A 12,631-nucleotide genomic window follows, 5' to 3' on the forward strand; every position below is an offset into this window, starting at 1 on the left:
AAAACTGACAGATAAATTTTATGGGGAAAAAGAAGTAATGAACTTCAATGTAGCTATCTATTTAGTTATTTCTTCCCTTCCTCTACACCATTTAAAAATAATCTGAAAACAACATTGATGCAGTTCATTGTAACTGCACATTTACTGCTGATTGTTCTGATTCATATATTTAAATTATTTTGTTGTATCGAAATAGAAAATACAAAGATACAATTTTCAGAGGTTAGGAAATTGTGCAGTTTTGTCCTTCCAGACTCCTATTATTAGTCACAGTGAACAGAGGTTTTGTGTTCGCAGCAAGGGGTGCGTAATATTTTGCTTCAAATTGGAATGGATTGATTAGGTCCTATTGTAAGCCCTAGTATGCTGTAGAAAATCCTTGCATGGAGTTCATCTAACATAATAGGAGGTACCCCAAATGCAGAAGTCTCTCTCTGACTTTATCAGCACAGACTATTTTTTAAGGCAGTGCAGATACACGCAATTTTATAGCAATATTTTTCTGACTTGTTTTTAATATAATGAATCACAGGTAAGAAGATAAAAATCCAAAAGCCAGAGAAGTTGCAGGTTTAGTTTTTCTGCTTTTAGCCTGGAAACTCCAGTGTTAGATGTGTATCTTTTCTAGAAGATTAGAACGTGTAAAAAAGTTTCTGATCTATCAATGTAGAAGCAAGGAAAATACTTGTTACAGTTAGTAAGCAGTCCCAGATCTGTTGGTATAAATCAGCCCAGAGTCTAAGAGATTTAGTAACGAATGAATCAGAATTCCAAAGTAGGGAAGACATGCAGTCAAGAAGGCAGTGGAGCAATAAAGGCAGTCATGTAAATTAGATTTTAAATACTGTAAACAAATAAACGTAAGCAATGTCATCATGACTGAATCACAGAATGGTTGAAGTCGGAAGGTACTTCTGGAGGTCCTGTGGTCTGCCTCCCGTGCAAAAACAAGGCCACCTAGAGCCACATGGCCTATGGCCTATGCTATGTGGCTCATGGCCACATCCACATGGCTTTTGAAGATCTCCAAGTGGGGACACTACACTTCTCTGGGCAACCTGTTCCAGTGCTCCATCACCCATACAATAAAAAAAAAAAAATGTTTCCTGATTCTCAGAGGGAACCTTCTATGTTTCTCTTTGTGGCAAAATGGTGAGAAAACTTCCAGAAGCACCATCATTTATTTAAAATATGAAGTACAAAATAATGCATTAACCCTGATGGACAGCTAAGCTCCACAAGTGCTCTCTCTCACTCCCCTCCGACATCAAAGGGAGGGAGGAGGGAAGCAAGTGTGATGGGAAAGAAAAAGTTTCATGGGTTGACATATGGATAATTTAATTAAAGGGAAAATAAAAAGAAAAACAAACAAAGACCATGTGGAAGCAGAGAAAGAGAGAAAACAATCTCTATTGCCCATCAAGAAGTGATATTTGGCCACATCATGGGAACTAGGACCTCAATATATGTAGCAGTTGTTTGGGAGAACAAATGTCTGCATAATGAGAGCACCCTCATACCACTCTCCCCCCTCCCCTTGTAATTCCCCCTTCCCACCTTTTATTGCTGTGTGTGACATCATACGGTATGGAATAATCCCTTTGGTTGGTTTAGGTCAGCTGCCCTGGTGATGTCCCCCCCCATGCCTCTTGTCCACTCCCAGCCTACTGGCTCTGGGGGGTTTGGAGAGAGTCTTGGTACTGTGCCAGTGCTGCTCAGCAATAGACAAACCACTGGTGTGATACCAGTGCTGTTCTAGCTACAAGTGCAGAGCACAGCAATGTATGGGTTTCTGTGGGGAAAGTTATTTCCATCCTAGCCAGACCAGGTACATACCTCATGCCAAAATATATTAGTCATCTGGAAAAGCATGAATTCTTTTTTACAGAAAGTCTATGGTACTTTATTTAAACAAGAAAAGTTGATGATGCTCTGTTGCAATCCAGATCTATACCTTCCTATGATCTTGAGAACAGCCATAGCAGAAGGTACGCTTTCTACCTATGATCAAGCAATATGAATCAGTTCTGTATTTCTGTGTTTTTGTTTTCCTGCATTTGCATCATACCTTCATCACAGGACCTGGCACAAGGAATAATGTGATGTGAGAGAAAAAAAAGTCAATAATCTTAATGTGAGAAACAGATTGAATAGAATAGAATAGAATAGAATCATGGAATCATTTAGGTTGGAAAAGGCCTCTAAGATCATCTTGTCCAACAGTTAACCTAGTACTGCCAGATTGACCACTAAACCAGGATCCTAAGCACTACATTTACACATCTTTTAAAGACCTCCAGGGATGGTGACTCAATCACTTCCCTGGGCAGCTTGTTCCAATACTTCACAACATTGTTGGTGAAGAACTTTTTCCTAATATCCAACCTAGACTTTCCCTCATGCAACTTAAGGCCATTTCCTCTTGTCTTTTCACTTGGCACCTCGGAGAAGAGCCTAATCCCCACCTTGATACAGGCTCCTTTAAGGTAATTGTAGATCATGATAAGGTCTCCTCTGAGCCTCCTTTTCATCAGGCTAAACAACCCCAGCTCCCTCAGCTGCTCCTCATAAGACTTGTTCTCTAGAGCCGTCACCAGCTTCATTGTTCTTTGGACACACTCCAGCACCTTGATGGGTTTCTTGTAGTGTGGGACCCAAAACTAAACACAATATTCAAGGTGCAGCCTCACCAGAGCTGAATATAGGTGGGCAATCATTTCCCAAGTCTTGCTGGCCATGCTATTTCTGATACAAGCCAGAGGCTGTTGGCCTTCTTGGCCACCTGAGCACACTCCTTGCTCATATTCAGCTCTGTGTTGATCGATACCCCCATGTCCTTTTCTGCCAAGCAGCTTTCTAGCCACTCTTCCCCCAGCCTGTAGCATTGCATGGGGTTTGTTATGTCCCAAGTGCAGGACCTGGCACTTAGCCTTGTTGAACCTAATACTGTTGATCTTAGCCCATTGATCCAGTCAATACAGATACCTTTGCAGAGCCTTGCTACCCTCAAGCAGATCAACACTTGTGGTGTTGGTGTTGTCTGCAGACTTACTGAGGGTGCACGTGATTCCCTCATCCAGATCACTGATAAAGATATTAAAACAAATTGGTCCCAATACAGAGCCCTTGGGGACATGACTTTTGAATGGCCACTAGGTGTATTTAACTCCATTCACCACAACTCTTTGAGCCCAGCCACCCAAACAGTTCTTTACCCAGAGAAACGTGTACCCATCCAAGCCATGAGCAGCCAGTTTCTCCAGGAGAATGCCATGGGAAACAGTATCAAAAGCTTTACCAAAGTCTAGGTAGACAACATCCACAGCCTTTCCCTCATCCACTAAATGGGTCACTTTGTCATAAAAGGAGATCAGCTTAGTCAAGCAGGAGCTGCCTTTTATAAACCCGTGTTGACTGGGCCTGATCATCTGATTGTCCCATATGTGCTGCATGATCACACTCTAAGGTGGTGTGCTCCATAAAACCACTGATCACACCATGAAGGCTAGCTCTACTGCAGAGTGGGATTTATGCAAGATAGACAGTTGAAGGAGATCATTGAGAGATCTTTCAAGAGAAGAGACCAGCAGTGCCTTGGTAACCCCAGTGGTAATACCACAAAGAGTAAAGAAAACCTAATTAATAGTAGCAGAAATACTAAAGTTGGTATTAGTGGAGAAAAAAATAATAATAGGGGTGGGCTCTTTGCTTAGAAGATGATTGTGGCATTGAAAGGGAGGCACAAAGGCAGCAAAAGGAACAGGAAGAAATGGGAAATGGAATGGTGAAGTATGGACACTGCCTGACCAGGACTGTCCAGGAGTCCCTAACAGACAGCCCTAATTTTTTATTCAACCATGAGAAAATAATATGTGCAGATGTCATGAACAAATGACGGTGAGGATGAGGCTCCTCTCATGTAACTCTGGCTATGTGTACATATACATATATCTGATGAAAAAGTGAAGGACCCTCTGCCTGTATTTCTTTTGTCTGCCAGACTGTAGGCAGACTAAGTCACTTCAGCTCACATTTTTTCTAGAACCCTATTTCTTTGCATGATTGAGAAATCAAAGCGGAAAGAATGCTGTTAGGATGGAAAAAGCCGAGATACAAATTCATCTTATTTAAACTCACATAACACATAAGAAAACAATAAGGACTATTGAGGTAGCAGGGTCAAATTGATATAATGGAACTTATGAAGAAAGAAATGCTTGCAAGTACTTCTTAATAGAACCTTAAGGGTTTTGAAATCTACAGGCACTCTGCTCACATTCCTCATCAGATTTATCTGGGGATAGAGGAAGAATTTCACTAATTAAAAGCCAATGCACCTTTTGGGTCTCATAGGGGGGTCCACATTAGTTAGTCTGAGCTATAATAAATTCTTCAAAGCCTCAGTAAAAGGTGGGAGTAGAGAAGAGCTGGACAGGACATCCAGGATCACTGGTGCTTACTGCCATGTGTACTGGGAGTTTACATTTTGATTTTGGATATTGATAATGCTGTTATTTGATCTCAGTCAGTCTACAGTCATAATTATTAACAAAAATAAATGAAGAAAAGCAAAAAGAACCAGTATGTGCCAGGCTCTCCTTGATATAAAGCTGTGAAAAACATAGACTTCTTCATATGAAATTCAATTATGCTAACCTGAAAGTTCTAGTTCTTTCATGTTTCTTTATTTCAATGTTCTTTTAAACCACTGTTTCAATGACAATTTGTAATATGAAAAAAGGAGGTAGAAAGGGAATATACATATATATATTCTACTACAAAATTAGAAAGGGTATATTTATATTGGAGGTTATCCTTTTTTTAACTCATTAAAAAGTTACAGAATATCAAAATCATTCATGTTTTATATTTGTTCAAAGCATTTGTTGCTCGAAAGCAGCTTCATCAAAGTTTTCTACTATTTCTTTAGCAAATGATCAGATTCATCCAGTATGGGAAAATTTCAATTATTTATTTGTAGTGCAATTATCTGTTACCTAAAATGAAAGATTTAGGCCACACTGAGTGAAATAGCAAGTTCCAAAAAAAGGAAATCATTTTTAAAATAAAAAATGTATGAGAGTATCATAAGGTCAAAGGTAAAAATAAGAAAGTAAAGACATTCAAAAACTTTTATTTTTCTTTTATTTTCAAAATATTAAAGTACTTTTCATGTTTAGCAGTCATCCTTTAAAGAAGAATATCTGAGTATATTTGGTAATCCATTGGTGAAACTTCATCAGTACTTTTAAATAAATTATAAGTACAAATTATTACATTTGCAGCTGAAATATGTTAATTCTGCACATTGTGATTTCTCTAAAATTGCTAATGATTTTGCTAGTTAATTATACACTCCAAATCACTGTCTGAAAACTATAACTGTTTTTGACCTATTTGAAGACTTCATAATCTTTTAGTACTATGGAACATAAAAACTTTCTTGTATTTTTTTTGCTAAGGATAGTAACAAGTGGGAATATAGTTTGGTACTCCCATATTTCCTTCTTGGGCCCAGCTTAAATACATTAGAAAGTGGTGGGGTATTTGTTTGTTTGTTTGGGGGGGGGGGGGGGGGGGGGCAGGGGGAGGGGAGGAGGTTCTCTTGTTTTTCTGGACTTCTGAGCCAGAATCAGCAACACAAGACTTTTGGAGGCAAAAAGGAAAGCTAGTCAGTCAAGTAATAATAGATAAGCACAAATTCTGCAGGTACTGGAATTTTATTTCAGACAAAGGATAAATGCCTCAGTGCTTCTGGTTATATACCTTCCAAGGTGTATGAAGCTGCTGGTTTCTTATCCCCATCAATAAAGCAGCAGATGCTTAACAGGGACATGAGGAACATTGGTGTTTCACTGTGCAGCTGCAAAGCTGCTTTCTTTTCTAATTATCTACTTAGCTAGTAAGTAGCTAAATTTCCATGTATGTATCTTGCTTCTTTCCAGTCATGAAGCATCTGATAGGCTACAAAATGCAATCTAATGCCCACTAGATCTGTATGATGATTGGCCTTTCTTTTCTGAAACAAGTAAATGCACAGATTCTTCTATTTTAATAAAAATAAATCACCAAGGTAATGAAGCACTGATACAATCATCTTTTCATTTGATGATATCAATCCATTTTAGAAAGAAATGCTTCTTTTGTAATATAAGCACAGAAAACTGAACACCTCTTGGGCATAACTATATTGTATTAGTGCATCTCATCAAAGTTGAAAGACAATAAAGCAAGACAAGGATATACAAGCAGGGAACAAGACACGGATTTATAGGCCCAGAGCAATAAAGTCAGTAGAGTAGTGCTTCTTTACCTCAGTGGATATCCTGTCCCAAACCCTCCATTAAGGTCATAATTTCGTTACCTCTAACAAAATGTACTTATTTTTTCTCAATAAACCGTAACATGAAATTTTAAATATATGTATTTTATGAAGAAGTTGTGATGTGTGCAGTATACATTTTAAGGGACATAATTCACGAAACAAGTATGTAAGTCAGAACAATAAGCATGGAACAACAGAGAAATAACTGATAAGCTATGGGGATACAAAGTATACATGAGAAAATAAAAAGTTGTTTTGTCATTCATGAAGATGATGAAAGAGTACAAACTACAATGGAACAGTATGTTCAGTTGCTTTACGTATAATTTAATAAAGGCTGTAAGTGCTGGAAGGAGAGTACTCCTTTAAGGATACCCGGTCAAAGGAGTTATAAACCAGAACATGCAAAGACAAACGTGACTGACAAAACATAAGTGAGGAGGTGATAAGAGCAAACTGGACTGGTCAGTCTGCTTGCCTGGCTGAGCCTTGCACCGACTCTCCAGCAGTTTGTCCTGTATGTGTGTTGCAAGGAGTCAGTGCAGCTACTGGTGAGACCTGTGTTTGTGTGAGCAGAAAGTGGTGCCAGATCCTGGAGCCAGTGGGGGTCTTCTCCTCCCAGCCACTGGTGTAGGAACAATGTGTGCCCCCACACCACCTATAGGGTGAGTGCGGGGAGTGAGGAGCTGCAGGTCACAGCCGGTGTGCCTGGTGCTGGCTGCTGAGGGTAGTGTCTGTGTCTGCTCCAAACCACCAGGTGCATGGTGTGTGTGTGCATTTGCTGGAGCAGCTGGCAGGAAGGGGACCCATGGGGCGGGTGAGAGGTGCTGGGATGAGGACAGGGATGCCGGGTGGGCAGAGGGATCCTGCTGTTGCTTGTGGCACCTATGAGTGTGCTTGTGCTGGTGGGCCTGGAGGGGGATGTGTGTGCCTGCACCAGGGAGCTGCTGTCTGTGCCAGCCCGAGGGCAGGAAGGGACTGGGCTGTCTGTGCTGGTGTGGTGAGTTAGGCTTGTCTAGATGCTGCTGAAGGCAGCGCCTTGAGACCTCATGTCTTTGGCATACTAGACAGGGCTCTAGAGGCTGGGACTGACTGTCCAGAGGCTGGGACAAGACCAGCATGGTGAAAGGTTGTTACCATGGTGAAAAATACAAATAGAGTAAGCCAATTTTAAGATTGATACGTAAGTAACTGATGACATCAGATTTTTGGCAAGGTCACCTTGCCAAGATTTACTTCATTAATGTGACTTTTATGTCCCACCTAGGATTATGAGTTAGCCTTACAAAAGTGAAAAGAGCTATCTGGTGACAGGCCATCTAAATGAAGATCAAAGAAGAATTTAATACATTCAATCCCAGACTATAATCCCAAGTAATCTCTTTTAGACATTTAAGTGGAAAACATACAATTTCCCTTGACACTTTATATTAATTGCTACATGCATTTTTTCAAAAACATGAAAAACTGGCAACAAGGAAGTGATAACACATACTTCGGGAAAAAGAGATAACACAGGTAGAAACTTTTGAAAGAGAAGAATTCTGTGGTTTTGTTAGTTTCTGTTGTTGTTGTTGTTTTTTTTTGGGGGGGGGGTTGTTTGTAGTTTTGTGTGTGTATTCTAGAACATCCTAAAACTGCTATAAACTGTACACAAGCAAGAATACAAATGCATGCAATACCATAGACACATGTAAGTTCATCCTGTGCTTATAAAACTACTTAAAGCTCTTTGTTTCAAATAAGAAATATGCTTCATTAACATACCATAAGATAACTATTTGTTCTAAAGGTCAAAAGAGTGCAAAAATGCAGTAATTTTTCAGCAGAAAACAGTATCTCATATGGAATTTGTTATCTTTTTTGTTTTGTTATATTTTGCTTTTGGAAAGCTATATGATTTTGAAAGCACAGTTTCTGCTTTATGTATCTTTCCACTTTCCATCCCCCAATCCTTCTCACAGACATACCCATACAAGTCACAGTATACAGTTTAAAAAGCAAAATTCATTTAAAATGTCCAAAATGAATTATGTCAGTATCTTGTAATCTGAAACAAAGTTCTAGTCTAGTTTCTGCATCTTAGATTTGATTTCAGCATTCTCTAAAGGTTCATTTTCAGAATTATTTTTTTTTTTTAAATTTCTAGAGTAGTACAACATTCTGCTCCTATTTGAACATATCTAACACTGCATAATATATATATATATTTAGAAGGTAATGATATATTAGATTTAGTACAAAATTATCGCTAATTATCCCTGCCATTAGGGATGACATGGTAGAGAACGTCTAGGGGAGGATTAAGGGGACAGATAGGAAAGCACGTGTTTTCATGGGTGTCTACTATCGACAGGCCCCCCACAGGGTGATAGCATGTATAAGCTATTCTACAGACAGTTACAGGAAATCTCTGGATCACTTGCCCACGTTCTTATGGGAGACTTCAACTTCCCAGACAGAGACTGGGAACATCTAACCTCAATAAGCAAGTCTAGGAAATTAGTAAAGCATTTGAAAGATGACTTCCTGTCACAAGCACAGAGAGGAGGCTCAGGAGAGACCTCATTGCTCTCTACAACTACCTGAAATGAAGTTGTGGGGAGCTGGAGGTTGGCCTCTTCTCACAGGTAACTAGTGATAAGGCAAAAGGGAATGGCCTCAAGTTACACCAGGGGAAGTTTAGGTTAGAAGTTAGGAGAAATTTCTTCTCAAAAATAGTAGTCAGGCATTGGAATGGGATGTCCAGGGAAGTGGTGGCATCACCGTCCCTGGGGGTGTTCAAGGAAAGGTTGGACCTGGTGCTTAGGGACATGGTCTAGTGAGACCATGACCTACTGCCCTATGAACTATCACCCTACTACCAATGTTACCCACTAAACCACTAAACCACTAAAACATTTCACTGCACTCCAGCCTTCGTAGAGGTAGCCCACGCTAATGGCCGGCTGCAGCCATGGCTGAAGGTGTTCCTGGAGAGCCCTTGGCAGGTACCAAGCTCATCCACCAGCTCCTCCACCACCTTGCACTTGTCAGCCATGTATGGCACCGGCCACTGAAGGCAATCATCCCAAACTCTGCCCAGATACCAGGTGTCATCAAAGTCACTGTGTTCTTTGACCTCTTCTTCCTCCTGCTCCTTCCCCTTCCTTGTGGAGCTTCCCTGCTTGCTCCTGCTGCCCGGCTCATGGCTCCTTTTCCTGAGCCACCAGCAGAGCCCAAAGAGCAAGACGAGGAGCCCAGCAAAGGCCCACAGCTGCCACTGCTGCAAGACAGTGAAGAGCAGGGCTCCCGGGGCCACACAGCTCTGCTCCCGGCTCCTCTGCTCCACCTCATGCCGCAGCCGAGCCAAGTCCTTACTCAGCTGCTCTGCATGCTGCTGCATGCTGTCATGCACATCCACATCCATATGGTCAGCCACCTACCGCAGCCTCTGGGTGATGCAAGGAAGATCATCAGCGGCATGGCCTGCAGGAGCTGCGTGCCACACTCACCAATGGCCAAGGCCACAGTGTGGCAACACTACCAGCTGGTGGCCCTGATATCAATCCGTCCCCGCCCCCCCCGCCCCATTGTGACTCATCCTCTGTGCTGTCACAGGCCCCACAGCCACATCACAGCACTCCCTCTCGCCTCACCTTGCACCTGTTCACACTACTTACATCCAAACTGAACCTCCTCTGATGCACTTTTTGCTAATACCTCAGGTCCTGTCACTGTCCCCAGACAGCAGAGCTCATTTTCTGCCCCTCTGCTCCCCTTGTGAGGAAGCTGCAGCCGGTGACTCATATTCAACTTGCCATCAACCAGAATCATGTCCTGCAAGTCTGCTTTCTAGCTTCTCATCCTTTTGTCTGTACATATGTCTAGGATTGCTCCATATCAGAGGAAGAATTTGGCACTTGCTCTTGGTGAACATCATGCTCTCGGTTATTGCCCAGCCCTCTAATTTGTCGAGATCTCTCTACAAGGCCTCTCAACCTTTGAGGGTGTTACTCTTCTCCCCGTTTAGTGTTGTCTGCAAACTTACTATGTACACTTTCAAGTCCTGCATCCAAGTCCTTAATGTCCAAGTTCTCCTTAATGAAAACATTAAGGAGAACTCGCCCTAAAATGGGGCCTCTTAGAACCCCAGTAGTGACTGTCCACAACTCTGATGTAACTGCATTTATTATAACCCTCTGAGTCCAACCTATTAGCCAATTGTTCACCCCTCATATTATTTATTTGTCTAGCTGTATGCTGGACATTTTGTCCAGAAGGATACTGTATTTGAGAAATATTTGCCCATTCCTGGAAGTATTCAAGGTCATTCATGCCCCATCCCTGGAAGGGATCATGGTCAGGTTGGACAAAGCTTTGGGCAACTTTATCTAGGGAAATATGTCCCTGCCCATGGCAGGGGGTTTGGACTAGATGATCGTTAAAGGTCCTACCTAACCCAACCCATTCTATGATTCTATGACTCTGTGATTCTGTGATTATATAAATAGCTCTTGTTGCACTAACCTAGTGTCATTTTTCATTGGATTAACAGTGCAATTAATAAAACCAATAATAAACTTCTGTCAAATATTATAGTCATTTCCACACACACAAAAAAAATGACTTAATGAAAACAAATAGAACTTAAAATCATCACAGTACAATCAATACATTGTATACATTAAAATATTAAAGATAATAGGCCAGACTCCAGAAAAACTGCCAGAAAATAAATAGCCAGTGTAATTTTTTCTATGCAACAACTTTTTAATATGTAGCTACAGAATTATATTTAATCTATGATTAAAGAGAACATTTAGTTTGTAGATTAAACAAGTATCGAATGGACAATTTATAGTGAAAGCATCTTGCCAATCCAGAACATCCTATCTCAGTTTGATACACTGGAATATATGTCAGTACAGCCCATATAATTGCAATCTTCCAAAAATACAGAATGTAAGACACATATAAATGTTAGATACTGCTGTGAGAAACAGCTTCAAAAATGTCTCTGGTACAACAGTTCATTGGAAATCAGTGGAGCCACCAGTGAAAGCAAAGGTGATCTGACCATTTTGACCTGATAAGCAGATGATATTACACAAATAATATTGTTTTGGATTTCTTACTAACATCATTTTGAATTTTGGCTAATACCAAGTGTCCATTTACTACTTTGGAGAAGACTGGGAGCATGTCTTCTGGCAGCAGGAGGATGGCTGCTTCTTCTTCCACAGACCTGCAACAACAGGTTCTACGTCTTAGTGCTACAAACACACAGGAGAAAGCTCTGCCAGGGGAGGCACCACGGTGGGCCACGCCTGAACTTTTCATCTGCACTGGCAGGAAGTGGTGGATGATAGCTATGGGAGACTCCCAACTGCTGTGGTGGAGGAAAGCACCTGCCAACCTGACTTGTTGTCTGAGGAGATTTATTCCTTTCTAGGGATTCTAATCATGGATGCTGTGGATAGACTGCTGAGGCTTGTCCAGCCCTTAGACTGTTTACCCATGCTGCTTCACAGGCACCAATGAAACTGCCAGGAGAGATTAAAAAGTCTCATTTAATTGAAAGAATCATGAGCACTGGGGCCTAGGTGGTGTTATCCCAACCCTGCCAGGGAAAGGGTGAAATAGTAGGCAAATTAATATAGCAGAATTACCAGTGTTCATAGAAGTAAATTGCAAATACTCAGGTATAGGAACATAGACACTTTTGAAAAGCTGAAGTGAGTTCCTACTCCGAGTAGTGCTTGTCATGATGATGATAGATCAGTAAGTAATATAACTATAATGTCTATCACTTGGGCAAGAAAAAAAAAAACAACAGGCTTTTAAGTTAATAAAGAAACTTTTGAAGTTCCTTAATTTACTAAATGGTCTTAAAAAATCTAATGGGATTGTTGCTGCTTTGAGAATAATCTCAACAGTGGGGAGGCGCATAATATCAGGTAGATAATTTACATACCTGTTTATATTTTCTTTCAGCCCCTGTGCTTTATCATAGTTGCTTCTTTCTATCTGCCACATTAACTAGGGGATTTTTTAAAGCCATATTATGGCACATTTTTTGATAACATAGCATGTTACATTTATCTCTTTAGAACCACTTCTTGAATTATTCACATGGTTTGACAGCATATATTTCATCGTCGGTTTACATGAAATATTTGGCAGAAAACATACAGTAATTATTTTATTTTTAGGAAAAAAAAATAATCAAAATTTCCCTCCATGTCAAGCTGTGGAATTCTGTCATTATACAATGGTAAAAAACAAAACAAAACAAAACAAAAAAATATTTTCTTCCTTTTCATC

The sequence above is a fragment of the Anser brachyrhynchus genome, assembly GCF_964034855.1.
Source record: "Anser brachyrhynchus genome assembly, chromosome: 1".
NCBI classification, from domain to species: domain Eukaryota; kingdom Metazoa; phylum Chordata; class Aves; order Anseriformes; family Anatidae; genus Anser; species Anser brachyrhynchus.